The 16,977-nt window shown below is 39.3% G+C and overlaps 1 protein-coding gene across 50 annotated transcripts in view; it reads right to left on the bottom strand.

Annotated features, from left to right (window-relative positions):
• The window catches only part of WNK1 (WNK lysine deficient protein kinase 1), a 126,131-nt gene that overhangs the window by 85,221 nt on the left and 23,933 nt on the right, over nt 1–16,977 (bottom strand). For 3 of the 50 annotated variants that reach the window (XM_081594028.1, XM_081594032.1, XM_081594034.1), the window contains exon 4: nt 16,442–16,500. The exons of the other annotated variants lie outside the window; for them this stretch is intronic. The gene's annotated coding sequence lies outside the window, so the exon portion shown is untranslated. The remainder of the gene's footprint in view (nt 1–16,441; nt 16,501–16,977) is intronic. 50 annotated transcript variants of the gene reach the window in all.

Below are 16,977 nucleotides of genomic sequence, written 5' to 3'. Positions count from 1 at the left end.
TCGAATCAGAAATATTTCCTTTATTAGTTAATTAACATCTGTACCCCCAGAAAATTTAACATTTGAGACTTATTAACATTTAAACTTGTACTGCATTTTGTTTTTAGCAATATTCAAAATTTTACTACTAAAATAAGAACACATATGATAAGTCTACACATCAAAATATGGGTGGAGAGTAGTGTCTGGAACTCCTTGATTAGAATATTTGAGGTCAATATTGGAGTCCTCCCTCTTTATCATTATCTGCACCACACTGACTTCGCAAAGACCTGAGCACCTATTCCATCTTTTACAGTGATACTAATTGTTGGGTGTTGGAATATGGAAATAAAAACTTGTCTTCAGGCATAGAGAACAGCAGTTTGAACCACTGTTTGGGCCCATGCAGCATGGGTTCCAGTAAATATTTACCAAAAATTTAAAGAATTATTCTGTATTTTGAAAGAAAGTTATCACAAAAGTTATCATGTAAATGACTAAGTCCAGATTCCTCTCTCTCATAGGCCTTCATGGTCTAAAATAACAATTCAAAGATAGTAGAAAAATATTTTGTACTCCTAAAGACTTCTATCTACTAAATACTTTGCTTTTTAACTACAGGTAACATATTCTTCTTCTTGAAAATCCCCAAATAATCAGACTTGAGGCTTGAAGGCTTGAGGAAAGGTGGGGAAAATAACTAATAGAAGCAAAATAATGATGCTCATGCAAAAACTCTTAACTGTTAACAACAACGACAAAGATTAATAAGGCTTTTAAGGTGTTGTGAAATACCATGTGAAAATCAAACCTGAGTTTTACATGGCCAAATCTACAGAGTAAAGCCATGGTGGCTCAGTGGTAAAGAACTTGCCTGCAATGCAGGAGACACAGGTTTGATCCCTGGGTCGGGAAGATTCCCTGGAGAAGGAAATGACAACCTACTCCAGTATTCTTGTCTACGAAATCTCATGGCCAGAGAAGCCAGGCTGACTATAGCCTGGAGTCGCAACAGTTGGACACGACTGAGCAACTAAACAACAAACTCCTTCTACGAACTTCATTCAGTTCAGTTCAGTCGCTCAGTCATGTCCGACTCTTTGCGACCCCATGAATCGCAGCACGCCAGGCCTCTCTGTCCATCACCAACTCCCGGAGTCTACCCAAACCCATGTCCATCGAGTCGGTGATGCCATCCAGCCATCTCATCCTCTGTCCTCCCCTTCTCCTCCCGCCCCCAATCCTACCCAGCATTAGGGTCTTTTCCAAGGAGTCAACTCTTTGCATGAGGTGCCCAAAGTATTGGAGTTTCAGCTTCAACATCAGACCTTCCAATGAACACCCAGGATTGATCTCTTTTAGGATGGATTGATTGGATCTCCTTGCAGTCCAAGGGACTCTCAAGAGTCTTCTCCAACACCACAGTTCAAAAGCATCAATTCTGCGGCGCTCAGCTTTCTTCACCGTCCAACTCTCACATCCATACATGACCACTGGAAAAACCATAGCCTTGACTAGACGGACTTTTGTTGGCAAAGTAATGCCTCTGCTTTTAAATATGCTATCTAGGTTGGCCATAACCTTCCTTCCAAGGAGTAAGCGTCTTTTAATTTCATGGCTGCAATCACCATCAGCAGTGATTTTGGAGCCCAAAAAAATAAAGTCTGACACTGTTTCCACTGTTTCTCCATCTATTTCCCATGAAGTGATGGGATGTGATGCCATGATACTAGTTTTCTGAATGTTGAGCTTTAAGACAACTTTTTCACTCTCCTCTTTCACCTTCATCAAGAGGCTGTTTAGTTCTTCTTCACTCTCTGCCATAAGGGTGGTGTCATCTGCATATCTGAGGTTATTGATATTTCTCCCGGCAATCTTGATTCCAGCTTGTGTTTCTTCCAGCCTAGCGTTTCTCATGATGTACTCTGCATATAAGTTAAATAAGCAGGGTGACAATATACAGCCTTGATGTACTCCTTTTCCTATTTGGAACCAGTCTGTTGTTCCATGTCCAGTTCTAACTGTTGCTTCCTGACCTGCATACAGGTTTCTCAAGAGGCAGGTCAGATGGTCTGGTATTCCCATCTCTTTCAGAATTTTCCACAGTTTATTGTGATCCACACAGTCAAAGGCTTTGGCATAGTCAATAAAGCAGAAATAGATGTTTTTCTGGAACTCTCTTGCTTTTTTGATTATCCAGCGGATATTGGCAATTTGATCTCTGGTTCCTCTGCCTTTTCTAAAACCAGCTTGAACATCTGGAAGTTCACGGTTCACATACTGCTGAAGCCTGGCTTGGAGAATTTTGAGCATTACTTTACTAGCATGTGAGATGAGTGCAATTGTGCGGTAGTTTGAGCATTCTTTGGCATTGCCTTTCTTTGGGATTGGAACGAAGACTGACCTCTTCCAGTCCTGTGGCCACTGCTGAGTTTTCCAAATTTGCTGGCGTATCAAGTGCAGCACTTTCACAGCATCACCTTTGAGGATTTGAAATAGCTCAACTGGAATTTCATCACCTCCACTAGCTTTGTTCGTAGTGACGCTTTCTAAGGCCCACTTGACTTCACGTTCCAGGATGTCTGGCTCTAGGTGAGTGATCACACCATCGTGATTATCTGGGTCGTGAAGATCTTTTTTGCACAGTTCTTCTGTGTGTTCTTGCCACCTCTTCTTAATATCTTCTGCTTCTGTTAGATCCATACCATTTCTGTCCTTTATCGAGCCCATCTTTGCATGAAATGTTCCTTTTGTATCTCTAACTTTCTTCAAGAGATCTCTAGTCTTTCCCAATCTGTTGTTTTCCTCTATTTCTTTGCACTGATTGCTGAGGAAGGCTTTCTTATCTCTCCTTGCTATTCTTTGGAACTCTGCATTCAGATGGGAATATCTTTCCTTTTCTCCTTTGCTTTTCGCTTCTCTTCTCTTCCCAGCTATCTGTAAGGCCTCCTCAGACAGCCATTTTGCTTTTTTGCATTTCTTTTCCATAGGGATTTTCTTGATCCCTGTCTCCTGTACAATGTCACGAACCTCTGTCCATAGTTCATCAGGCACTCCGTCTATCAGGTCTAGTCCCTTAAATCTATTTGTCACGTCCACTGTATACTCCTAAGGGATTTGATCTAGGTCATACCTGAATGGTCTAGTGGTTTTCCTTACCTTCTTCAATTTAAGTCTGAATTTGGCAATAAGCAAATTTCATTATGACCTTCCAATATGATACCCTTAGGAACAGGGTCTATCCTGTAGAGAAGAGAGTCTATTTGAATTTTCCTCAATAGGTCAACAGATAGATTAAAAAAAAAAGGTCATCAAAAGAAGAGCAAAACAGAACCTAGCTGTTCTAACTCCTCCTCCACTGCTCCCTTCTCCCTCTGGCTCATCTTTATTCACATTTTATTTTATTACAAAACTTTCTCTGTTTCAAAGCAGGAAGAAAAAATAATCTACTTACACAAGAAAGTCTAGAGTGCTCTCTCAAACCAGACTTGTGCTAATTTAGTTAGTAGTTCTACCACTAAGCATCCTTCACTTCACCCCAAATCTGGGCCACAAATAAGTAAATGTGGGGCTTGAGATTCTCACCACCCTTCTCTTTTCAGAGGCACAAAACAAAAAGGAAATAAAAAATATCTAAAGCCTGGTGCATATAGAAAGCTTTCTGTTAAGGCTAAAACATATAGCAGATACTTGTAATAGCTGAACCACAAAAGAGTAAACATATTTAGTCCTATCAGAAAATAGCTATTTTCACTAAATGACTTACAATATCTATTGTTTATAATACAGCAAAATTCAGAACACTACCTAGTCTCATAAATAAGTTTCATTGAGATAAATCAGATTTATCTGAATGTGAATGCAGTTAACTGAGAGGGCTAAATTCCAACTGTTGTAGGGTAAAAACTTATTCTAAAACTTTCTAAGCAAAGAAAAGAAGAAGGCCAAGGGGGGACGAGGAGAGTTAAAGGTGGATGCAAAGGAAACAAAAAAAAAACTCTTGATTATTTACAGGAAGGAAATTTTACACTTCAGAGACAAAAGTTACTCTGCAGTGGAGACCGAAAACAAAGCACAAATGAAATGGGGTTGATGAATGGTCACGAAGGGAGAGATCGACAAAACAAAAACTTAGTGGGTCATCCTGGTAAGAACTGGCCAGCGCTGGAACTTAAATGTGGTGGGTACACATCAAAAAACAGCAAGAGTCTCATCACAGAATTCAGAGTCTGATATCCGAACTGCTTTGTTTTGTTCAGGAAAGAAGTCAATAAAATAAAGTCCAGTATGTAAGAACATGGGCTTCCCTGATGGCTCAGTGATAAAGAATCCACCTGCCAATGCAGGAAACGTGGGTTCCATCCCTGGGTTGGGAAGATCCCCTGGAGAAGGAAATGGCAACCCACTCCAGTATTCTTGCCTGGTAGATCCCATGGACAGAGGAGCCTGGTACAGTCCATAGGGTCACAAAGAGCCAGACACGATTAAGCATATAAGAATACAATGCATGAGCTTTTCTGTGTGCCTGATAAGATATTAATCCAAGAAAATAAGAACAAAGCAAAAAAAAAACTTTTAATTAAAAAAAAAGAGAAGACTCTTTAACACAGCCATTCACATGAACTTTAAATACTCATATACCCTCTTTTCTTAACCTCAGATATGCAGATGACACCACCCTTATGGCAGAAAGTGAAGAAGAACTAAAGAGCCTCTTGATGAAAGTAAAGAGGAGAGTGAAAAAGTTGGCTTAAAGCTTAACATTCAGAAAACTAAGATCATGGCATCTGGTCCCATCACTTCATGGGAAATAGATGGGGAAACAGTGCAAACAGTGGCTGACTTTATTTTTCTGGGCTCCAAGATCACTGCAGATGGTGATTGCAGCCATGAAATTAAAAGACACTTACTCCTTGGAAGGTAAGTTATGACCAACCTAGATAGCATATTGAAAAACAGAGACATTACTTTGCCAACAAAGGTCCGTCTAGTAAAGGCTATGGTTTTTCCAGTGGTCATGCATGGATGTGAGAGTTGGACTATAAAGAAAGCTGAGCACCAAAGAATTCATGTTTTTGAACTGTGGTGCTGGAGAAGACTCTTGAGAGTCCCTTGGACTGCAAGGAGATCCAAGCAATCCATCCTAAAGGAGATCAGTCCTGGATGTTCACTGGAAGGACTGATGTTGAAGCTGAAACTCCAATACTCTTGCCACCTCATGGGAAGAGCTGACTCATTGGAAAAGACCCTGATGCTGGGAAAGATTGAGGGCAGGAGGAGAAGGGGACGACAGTGGATGAGATGGCTGGATGGCATCACTGACTCGATGGACATGGGTTTGGGTAAACTCTGGGAGTTGGTGATGGACAGGGAGGCCTGGTGTGCTGCGACTCATGGTGTCGCAAAGAGTCAGACACGACTGAGCGACTGAACTGAACTCAACTGACCTTGTGTTACTCACCAAGAACTAGTTACCATGCTAAAGAGTCCAAATGTAGTCCCATTGAATCTGTGTATCAACCCTAAAAGGTAGACGCTATCATTATCGTCATCATACAAATGAAGAAAATGGAGGCTTTTAATGACCTAACTGGAATCTGAATCCAAATCATGTCTCTTTTCCTCAGACTTCCGTAAAAACTTCACAAGTTAAAGTTAAGGATGGAAAAGTCACAGAAAAATGGTTACAATTTAAAACAAAAAATGAATATATATTTGTGCAAAGGCGTGGAGAACTGGAAACACATGAAAATGTACAAAATACATGGTTGCCTCTGGGCAAAGCAGTGAAAGCAGGATGGCACAGACAAGGAGAAACTTTCAGGTTCTGTTGTAAACATCTGCATATAGCTTTATTATTAATTCAAATTTATTCCTATTTGTATGGTTTTCTCTTACAAGAGTCACAGATTACAAAAAGAATAAGAAAAAAAAAGTTTTATTAACCAGAAGTAAAATTACTATGGTTCTGTGCCAAGCTCTTTCACCTTTATATCTTTGCTCTTCCTCAGCCTGTAACACATGTATTTCCCTCCCCGCTTTCATGTGGCTAAATTTCTTCCGCCAGAAAACGTCCTTGACAAACTCTTGGGGGAGGTAGGAAGTAGCAGTGTTTCGGATTTACCCAGATGGTTAAGAAAGTTCCTGTCCTTAGGCAGACAGACAGTTCAGTATAATGGGAAATCCCACAGTTCTTCTCTTCCACTGTGGGCACTCTGGCTACAAATCTGAATAAAATCAAACTGCTACTCCGGACTGAAGCCCAGAAGTGGGATATTATGACGCATATCTAAACCTGGACCAACAAATGACTCCTGTATCACCACATGTATAAAAATACAAAGACTAAAAACAGCCAACACTCTTCCAATTTAAGATTAGAAATGGAGAGAAAATTATCAGGAAAGGACACATCAGTCCTATTAATGTGTGTTAGTTGCTCAGTCGTGTACGACTCTTTGCAATGCCAAGACTGTAGCCTGCCAGGCCATTTCTTTCTCCAGGGGGTCTTCCCAACCCAGGGATCAAACTGGGTCTCCTGCATTGCAGGCAGATTATTTATCATCTGAGCCATCAGGGAAGCCCAATCATATTAATAGTTAATGTTATATACTTTAGTACAATGTTCTGTGCTAAATAAGCTACAAAACAGACAAGTTTATCTGCTCTACTCAATGTTTTTCACAAAGTAAATAATAAATAAATACCTGAAAACTAAAATGGCTCATCATTTTATGACAAGTTATGGTGACAGAATGATCGAGAAATGCAAGAAGACAAAGTGGTTGTCTGAGGTCTTAAAATAGCTAAGAAGAGAAGCAAAAGGCAAAGGAGAAAGGGAAAGATATACTCAACTGAAGGCAGAGTTCCAGCGAATAGCAAGGAGAGATAAGAAAGCCTTAAGTGATCAACACAAAGAAATAAAGAAAACAATGGAATCAGAAAGACTAGAGATCTCTTTAAGATACCAAGGGAACAAACATTTCATACAAAGATAGGCGCAACAAAGGACAAAAACAGAAGGAACTAACAGAAGTAGAAGAGATTTAAAAAAGGTGGCAAGAATACACAAAGGAACTATACAAAAAAGCTCTTAATGATCCAGTTAACCACAATGGTGTGATAACTGACCTAGTGCCAGACATCCTTGAGAGTAAAGTCACCTGGGCTTTAGGAAACATCACTACGAAAAAAACTAGTCGAGGTGATGGATCCCAGCTAAGCTATTTCAAATCTTAAAAGATGATGCTATTCAAGTGCTGCACTCAATATGCCAGCAAATTTGGAAAGCTCAGCAGTATTAAGAGGACTGGAAAAGATCAGTTTTCATTCCAATCCGAAAGAAAGGAAATGCCAAAGAATGCACAATTGCACTCACTTCACATGTCAGCAAGATTATGCTCAAAATCTGTCAAGCTAGGCTTCAACAGTACATGAACCGAGAACTTCCAGATGTACCAGTTGGGTTTAGAAAAGGCAGAGGAACCAGAGATAAAATTGCCAATGTATGCTGGATCACAGAAAAAGCAAGGGAATTCCAAAAAAAAATCTTGCTTCATTGACTATGCTAAAAGCCTTTGACTGTGTGGATCACAACAAACTGTGGAATATTCTTCAAGAGATGAGAATCAGTTCAGTTCAGTTCAGTCGCTCAGTCGTGTCCTACTCTTAGCAACCCCATGAATCGCACCATGCCAGGCCTCCCTGTCCATCACCAACTCCCGGAGTTTACTCAAACTCATGTCCATCGAGTCGGTGATGCCATTCAACCATCTCATCCTCTGTCGTCCCCTTCTCCTCCTGCCCTCAATTCTTCCCAGCATCAGGGTCTTTTCCAATGAGTCAACTCTTCACATGAGGTGGACAAAGTACTGGAGTTTCAGCTTCAACATCAGTCCTTCCAATGAACATCCAGGACTGATCTCCTTTAGGATGGACTGGTTGGATCTCCTTGCAGTCCAAGGGACTCTCAAGAGTCTCCTCCAACATCACAGTTCAAAAGCATCAATTCTTCGGCGCTCAGCTTTCTTCACCATCCAACTCTCACATCCGTACATGACCACTGGAAAAACCATAGCCTTGACTAGACGGACCTTTGTTGGCAAAGTAATGTCTCTGCTTTTCAATATGCTATCTAGGTTGGTCATAACTTTCCTTCCAAGGAGTAAGCGTCTTTTAATTTCATGGCTGCAACCACCATCTGCAGTGATTTGGGCAAATAGCTGTGAAAAGAAAAGAAGCGAAAAGCAAAGGAAAAAAGGAAAGATATTCCCATCTGAATGCAGAGTTCCAAAGAATAGCAAGGAGAAATAAGAAAGCTTTCCTCAGCAATCAATGCAAACAAATAGAGGAAAATAACAGAATAGGAAAGACTAGAGATCTCTTGAAGAAAGTTAGAGATACAAAAGGAACATTTCATGCAAAGATGGGCTCGATAAAGGACAGAAATGGTATGGACCTAACAGAAGCAGAAGATATTAAGAAGAGGTGACAAGAATACACAGAAGAACTATACAAAAAAGATCTTCACGACCCAGATAATCACGATGGTGTGATCACTTACCTGGAGCCAGACATCCTGGAATGTGAAGTCAAGTGGGCCTTAGAAAGCATCACTACGAACAAAGCTAGTGGAGGGGATGGAATTCTAGTTGAGCTATCTCAAATCCTGAAAGATGATGCTGTGGAAGTGCTGCACTCAATATGCCAGCAAATCTGGAAAACTCAGCAGTGGCCACAGGACTGGAAAAGGTCAGTTTTCATTCCAATCCCAAAGAAAGGCAATGCCAAAGAATGCTCAAATTACCGTACAATTGCACTCATCTCACATGTTAGTAAAGTAATGCTCAAAATCCTCCGAGCCAGGCTTCAGCAATATGTGCACCGTGAACTTCCAGATGTTCAAGCTGGTTTTAGAAAAGGCAGAGGAACCAGAGATCAAATTGCCAACATCCGCTGGATCATTGAAAAAACAAGAGAGTTCCAGAAAAACATCTATTTCTGCTTTATTGACTATGCCAGAGCTTTTGACTGTGTGGATGACAATAAACTGCAGAAAATTCTGAAAGAGATGGGAAACCAGACCACCTGACCTGCCTCTTGAGAAACCTGTATGCAGGTCAGGAAGCAACAGTGAGAACTGGATATGGAACAACAGACTGGTTCCAAATAGGAAAAGGAGTACATCAAGGCTGTATATTGTCACCTTGCTTATTTAACTTATATGCAGAGTACATCATGAGAAACGCTAGGCTGGAAGAAACACAAGCTGGAATCAAGATTGCCGCGAGAAATATCAATAACCTCAGATATGCAGATGACACCACCCTTATGGCAGAGAGTAAAGAAGAACTGAAGAGCCTCTTGATGAAAGTGAAAGAGGAGAGTGAAAAAGTTGGCTTAAAGCTCAACATTCAGAAAACTAAGATCATGGCATCTGGTCCCATCACTTCATGGGAAATAGATGGGGAAACAGTGGAAACAGTGTCAAACATCAGTCATCAGGGAAACACAAATAAAAACCATGATATACCACTACACACCTATCAAAATACCTACAACTCAAGACTGACCATACCATGTATTAGTGAGAATGCTATATCAACTGAATTCCCATATCCTGCAGACAGAAATGTAAAATAACACACTGAAAAAATGGCTTGACGATATTTCAAAAAATTAAATGTATACCTAACATATAATCCCACCTTTCCATTCACAGTATTTATTCAAGGAAAATGAAGGCACATAAACATACAAAAAACTTGAACACAAATATACATATCAGCTTTATGTGAAACAGCCAAGACTGTAGAAACCCAAATATTCATCGACAAGTAAATGGATAAGCAAACTGTGATAGTCATTCAAAATACTACTCAGTCATAAAAAAGAATGAACCACAGTTCCACACAACATTGATGATAGTCTAAACAGTTACAGTGAATGAAAAAAAAAAACACAAAGAGGCACAATGAAACTTTTGGAGGTGATATGTATGATGTTCATTATCCTGAATGCTGAGATGATTTCACGGATCTACACATACATCAAAACTTGTTAAATTATACACTTTAAGCACGTGCAGTTTACTGTATGTCATATAAAACTTTTAAAATGAAAACATCATACAGAAATATTCTTAAGTGATGAATTATATGACACTCATAATCACGAGAAGCAAATACAAACAAAACTGTACGAAAAACTGACACACAGACAGTATGTTGTTTAGTCGTTAAGTAGAGTTTGACTCTTTTTGACCCCATGGATTCTAGTCCACCAGGTTCCTCTGGGATTTCCCAGGCAAGAACACTGGAGTGGGTCGCCATTTCCACCTCCAGAGAATCTTCCTGACTCAGGGATCGAACCCATGTCTCTTGTATTAGCAGGTGGATTGCTTACCACTGAGCCACCTGGAAGTGGCTCACAAAGGTAAACAACATAATGATTTGATATTTGTATAAACTGACAAATGATCACCATGGTAAATATACTTAATACCTATCACGAAACACAAGAAAATTTTTCTTTTGACAAGAATTTTACGATCTACTTTCTTAGTAACACTCAAATATGCAATGCAATATTATTCATTATAGCCACCATGCTGCACATTAAATCCCATGACTTTTTTATAACTGGAAGTCAGTACCTTTTGATCTCCTTTATCTGTTTCACCCACTCCCCCAACCCTGACTCTTGTCACTACCAATCTGTTCTATATACAAGTTCAATTTCTGTTATTCTTTTTAAGACTCTACATGTAAATGAGATCATATGGTAATATCACTTTCTCTATTTCATTTAGTATAATGCCTGCAAGGTCCATCCATGGTGCCACAAATGGCAAAATTTCACTCTTTTTTATGGCTGAATAATATTTCATTCTATATGAGTAACACAAGTGTTTTTCTTTTCATCTCTAGATCTTCCAAAATGTGTATACAGAGTATTACTATTCTAATAATGAAAGTATTCAAACACATTTTCTTCAACTTGAAACCAGGAGAACTCAGGAGAATCAAATTTCATCTATGCTTGCAATCACAGCCTCACTATCATATGGGATAATCTAAAACTTTTATCACTAACTTCTTGAAATGGTGGGAAAAGTTTGCTCAAGAACAGTTTAACAAGAGGTCCTTAACATTCAGAAGATTAAAAAAAATAAAATTGGAACTCAGAACTGAGATGTCCAGTGAAGGTAGCCACTAGCCAAACATGGCTAGTAAAATACTTCTTTGAAATGTTGCTGGCAGGGAATTATACTCCAGTATCTTTTAATGACCTATAATGGAAGAGAATGTAAAAAAAGAATATGTATCTGTGTGTGTGTGCTGTGCTTAGTCACTCGATGGTGTCCAACTCTTTGCCATCCCAGGACTAGCCTGCCAGGCTCCTCTGTCCATGGGGATTCTCCAGGCAAGAATACTGGAGTGGGTTGCCATGCCCGCCTTCATGGGATCTTCTCAACCCAGGGATTGAACCCAGGTCTGCCATATTGCAGATGGATTCTTTACTGTCTGAGACACCAGGGAAGACCAAAAATATTGGACTGAGTAGCCAATCCCTTCTCCAGGAGATCTTCCCGACCCAGGAATCGAACACGGGTCTCCTGCATTGCAGGAGGATTCTTTACCAGCTGAGCTACCAGGGAAGCCCATTTGTGTGTGTATGCATAACTGAATCACTTCTGCTATACACAAGATACTAACAACACTGTAAATCAACTATACTTCAACAAAAACTTTTTTAAAAAGAAATATTGCTCATGTGAATTGAGATACGTGAAGTGTAAGAAATACACTGAATTCTGAAGATTTAATAGAAAAAAGGAATATAAAATATCTTTACCATTTATAGACTACATGCTATAATGAAATTTTGATATAGTGGGTTATATAAAATATATTATTAAAATTAACTCTACCTCTTCTTCATTTTCTTTTAATGTGGCTACCAGAAAATGTGGGACTTCCCAGGTGGCTCAGTGGTAAAGAATCCACCCGCCAATACAGGAGGGCAGGTTTGATCCCTGGGTCAGGAAGATCCTCTGGAGTAGGAAATGGCAACCCACTTCACTGTTTTTGCCTGGTAAATCCCATGAACAGAGGAGCCTGAAGGGCTACAGTCCATAAGTTCACAAAGAGTCGGACACAACTAAGCGACTGAGCATACATGCACCGGAATATTTAAACCACATTATGTGGTAGTCACTATATTTCTACTAGACAGTACTGATTTAGGATGTTACTTTTTTAAATCTAAATTTGTCATCAGTTCAGTTAAGTCGCTCAGTCGTGTCCAACTATTTGTGACCCCATGGACTGCAGCACGCCAGGTCTCCCTGTCCATCACCAACACCCAGAGTTTACTCAAACTCATGTCCATTGAGTCAGTGATGCCATCCATCTCATCCTCTGTCGTCCCCTTCTCCTCCTGCCTTCAATCTTATCAGCATCAGGGTCTTTTCCAATGAGTCAGTTCTTTGCATCAGGTGGCTATAGTATTGGAGATTCAGCTTCAGGTTCAGTCCTTCCAATGAATATTTAGGGCTGATTTCCTTTAGGATGGACTGGTTGAATCTCCTTGCAGTCCAAGAGACTCTCAAGAGTCTTCTCCAAACAGTGTGGAGATTCCTTAAAAAACTGGAAATAGAACTGCCATACAACCCAGCAATCCCACTGCTGGGCATACACACCGAGGAAACCAGTATTGAGACATGTGTACCCCAATGTTCATCGCATCCCTGTTTACAACAGCCATGACATGGAAGCAACCTAGATGTCCATCAGCAGATGAATGGATAAGAAAGCTGTGGTACATATACACAATGGAATATTACTCAGCTATTAAAAAGAATGCATTTGAATCAGTTCTAATGAGGTGGATGAAACTGGAGCCTATTACACAGAGCAAAGTAAGTCAGAAAGAAAAACACCAATGAAGTATATTAACACGTATATATATAATTTAGAAAAGATGGTAACGATGACCCTATATGCAAGACAGCAAGAGACACAGATGTAAAGAACAGACTTTTGGACCCTGTGGGAGAAGGCAAGGATGAGATGATTTGAGAGAATAGCATTGAAACATGTATATTATCATATGTGAAATAGATTGCCAGTCCCAGTTTGATGCATGAGACAGGGTGCTCAGGGCTGGTACACCGGGATGACCCTGAGGGATCGGATGTGGAGGGAGGTGGGAGGGAGGTTCAGGGTGGGGAACATATGTACACCCAGGGCTGCTTCATGTGAATGTATGGCAAAAACCACCAAAATATTGTAATTAGCCACCAATTAAAATAAAAAATAAAATAAAAATAAATAATAAAACATAAAGAGGATTATTCATTTCTTAAAAAAGAAAAAGTCTTCTCCAACACCACAGTTCAAAAGTACCAATTCTTCGGCACTCAGCTTTCTTTATAGTCCAACTCTCACATCCATACATGACCACTGGAAAAACCATAGGCTTGACTAAACAGACCCTTGTTGGCAAAGTAATGTCTCTGCTTTTTAATATGCTGTCTCGGCTGGTCATAACTTCTCTTCCAAGGAGCAAGCGTCTTTTAATTTCATGGTTGCAGTCACCCTCCGTATTGATTTTGGAGCCCAAGAAAATGAAATCTGACACTGTTTCCACAATTGCCCCATCTGTTCGCCATGAAGTGATAGGACTGGATACTATAATCTTAGTTTTTTGAATGTTGAGTTTTAAGCCAACTTTTTCACTCTCCTCTTTCACTTTCATCAAGAGGCTCTTCAGTTCTTCTTCGCTTTCTGCCATAAGGGTGGTGTCATCTGCATATCTGAGGTTATTGGTATTTCTCCCAGCAATCTTGATTCCAGCTTGTGCTTCTTCCAGCCCAGCGTTTCTCATGATGTACTCTGCATATAAGTTAAATAAGCAGGGTGACAATATACAGCCTTGACGTACTCCTTTCCTGATTTGGAACCAGTCTGTTGTTCCATGTCCAGTTCTAACTGGTGCTTCCTGACCTGCACAGATTTCTCAAGAGGCAGGTCAGATGGTCTGGTATTCCCATCTTTCAGAATTTTCCACAGTCTGTGGTGATTCACACAAAGGCTTTGGCATAGTCAATAAAGCAGAAATAGATGTTTTTCTGGAACTCTCTTGCTTTTTCGATGATCCAATGGATATTGGCAGTTTGATCTCTGGTTCCTCTGCCTTTTCTAAAACCAGCTTGAACATCTGGAAGTTCACGGTTCACATATTGCTGAAGCCTGGCTCAGAGAATTTTGAGCATTACTTTACTAGCGTGTGAGATGAGTGCAATTTGTCATACATAAATATAATTAAGATGAAGTCTCTCACTACAATTTTACTTCCACCTTGTTTTCCTTGAATTTCACTTCGATGTCTTGTTTTCCTTGAATTTCACTTCGACATCTAAGTTCTAATTAATTTCACTGACTTAGGAACCCCACAGTGATATACTCAATGATACACAGCAAAGCCCCATAGGAGGATCCTCAATTTTAGAAACATTACTCCACCAAATATTTTCCTTGGTTTTCTCATCTATAAAATAGAAATGACAAGATACTACATACAGGGTTACTTAGATAACTGAATGAAATGATGTACTACAGAACATGTAAAGTGGTACTGTTACAGAGCTACTAGATTAAATAGTTAGCTACGTTAACTGCTACTATACAATTTTCTCTCAGGATTCAAATCCAAGACTCAGTGAAATGAAAATTAGGTCATGAACTTTCAGGGTCACTTCTGCTCAAAAACCTCAGAAATTAATTTCCAAAGTCTAACCTCAGAAGTTAATTTCCATATTGTGTGTGTTAGTCTCTCAGTTGTGTCCAACTCTTTTGTGACCCCACAGACTGTACTTGCCAGGCTCCTCTGTCCATGGAATTCTCCAGGCAAGAATACTGGAGTGGGTTGCCATTTCCTACTCCAGGGGATCTTCTCAACCCGGGGGCTCCCACATTGCAGGCAGTTTCTTTACTATCTGAGCCACCAGAGAAGCATATGATAATGACTTTTAATTACATAAAATATCACACTGTACTATGAGTATACTGCCATTTTTTAATTATTTCTTTCATATTTAAAATAGCCCAGTCAAAAAAAAAAAATTTACTCAGTCAAGTATACAAATTATCAATTTGAGATGTGGAAAAAGACTTAGAATTTAAGGAAATGAGAGGTCCAGAGTCACCAATATTAATTATATTCAGAGAGAACTTCATTTTAATCCTTACATTAAAAAAGTAAGCCACAAATTCCATAAAAACTCAAACCTCAGAGCAGAAGGATGGGGACAGAGGGAATCTGACAGGACTAAAAGACTGGCAAGTTTGAATTAAATCTCTCTCTCTACCTCTCTTGAGGGTTAGAACCCAAAAGGAAAGAACTTATTTAAAATAGCAGCACATTTATGTGTTAAAATTATATATGTCTTCTACAAAATACCTTTAAAAACTCAATCGCAAAAAGGTGCTTAAAGGTTTTCGTGCCACCAGTTTATGTCATAACTAATGCCAATCTATTAATAAGGGACTAAAGAAAAAGCAGAAATAAAACTAACAGATCATTAAATTATCTACACTGAAGACTAAGCAACTATAGATTTTACATATGCCTAAATCAAAAATCATTATCTTTGGCTCCCTAAGAATGAACACTATGTTCAGAGCTTGTGTTACCAGCAGGAGATAAATTCATACAGCCAGTATATTTTTCATTTTGGGGAAAGTATTTACCAACAACTTACTGCTTGATTTAACTAATCCAGTTTATTAAGAAAAAAAAAGAACCCAGTTTCAAGTTTATACTCTAAATAAAATGTTTTCAACAAGTAGATTGTAAATCACACACACACACAAATGAAACCGAAGAGATACATAACTCTTCACTGGTAAGGTAATTTGTCAAACTTCTGTCATTTAAAATGTGTATGTGCCTGGTCTATATGTAAAATGTATTTCTTAGAATAGGGCTCAGTTAAAAAGGTTTCACATCTTTAAAAGTTAAAAAGGACTTCCCTGGTGACTCAGATGGTAAAGAGTCTGTCTCCAATGAGGGAGACCAAGGTTCAATCCCTGGGTTGGGAAGATCTTCTGGAGACAGAAATGGCAACCCAATCCAGTATTCTTGTCTGGAAAATCTCATGGACAGAGGAGCCTGGCAGGCTGTAGCCTGCGACCATGAGGTCGCAAAGATAAGACACGACTGAGCGACTAACACACAAAAAGGTTTGAAAGCACTGCAATGCAGTCTGTGTATAACACATCTACTAGGCATCAAGTGACTAGAGGAGTGTCAGGGAAATCAGGCTGAATCAAAGTAAAAATCTTCCTTTTTGATTTTCATGCGGATACGAAGCATATTTAAGGCAACAAACGAAAGCTGAAAGGATCCTTAAACAATTTCACCACTCATTTAATCAGTAAGACAACATACTCACCCAAGGTCATTCTTCCAGTTAGTATCAGAACCAAGTTTCCCATTTTAATTCTCTTTGCACTATATAAGGCAGCAGAAAAAATGTTATCAGTATGTAAGTGCTAATTCTGAATTTCCTATTTTGGTTTCTAATAACCAAAAGAAACTGCAGTTTAACACACGCAGCCATTTCCTCAAACACTCTTCTAGTGGATTAATGACCACACCAGCTCTCCCATTAAGAGTTTTTCCCAGCTAGTTACCTGGTACTTAGCTTTTTATGGCACTTTCCTTTTCCCATTATGCTCAGCAGTGCATGCAACACATGAAGTTTAGGAATGCAACTCACTGCTTTGGAAAATGCACGGCCAGGGCCACAACACAAATGAAATTTTCCTAAACATCTACATTCTGTCCCAATTTTAGAAGCAAAGTACTACAAAATTCAAATGGAGGTTTTTTGGTAATCTGTGTATATTACTCAGTATAAAACATTGTAAATATTTTAAGTGGTCTCATTCAGAACAATAAACCTGGATGTAAATACAAAAGACTTCA

The sequence above is a fragment of the Giraffa tippelskirchi genome, chromosome 4, assembly GCF_054371585.1.
Source record: "Giraffa tippelskirchi isolate mGirTip1 chromosome 4, T2T-mGirTip1v1.2.pri, whole genome shotgun sequence".
Lineage (NCBI taxonomy): Eukaryota > Metazoa > Chordata > Mammalia > Artiodactyla > Giraffidae > Giraffa > Giraffa tippelskirchi.
Note: the sequence above shows the minus strand (reverse complement) of the source record. Positions and strands in the feature narration are given on the sequence as shown.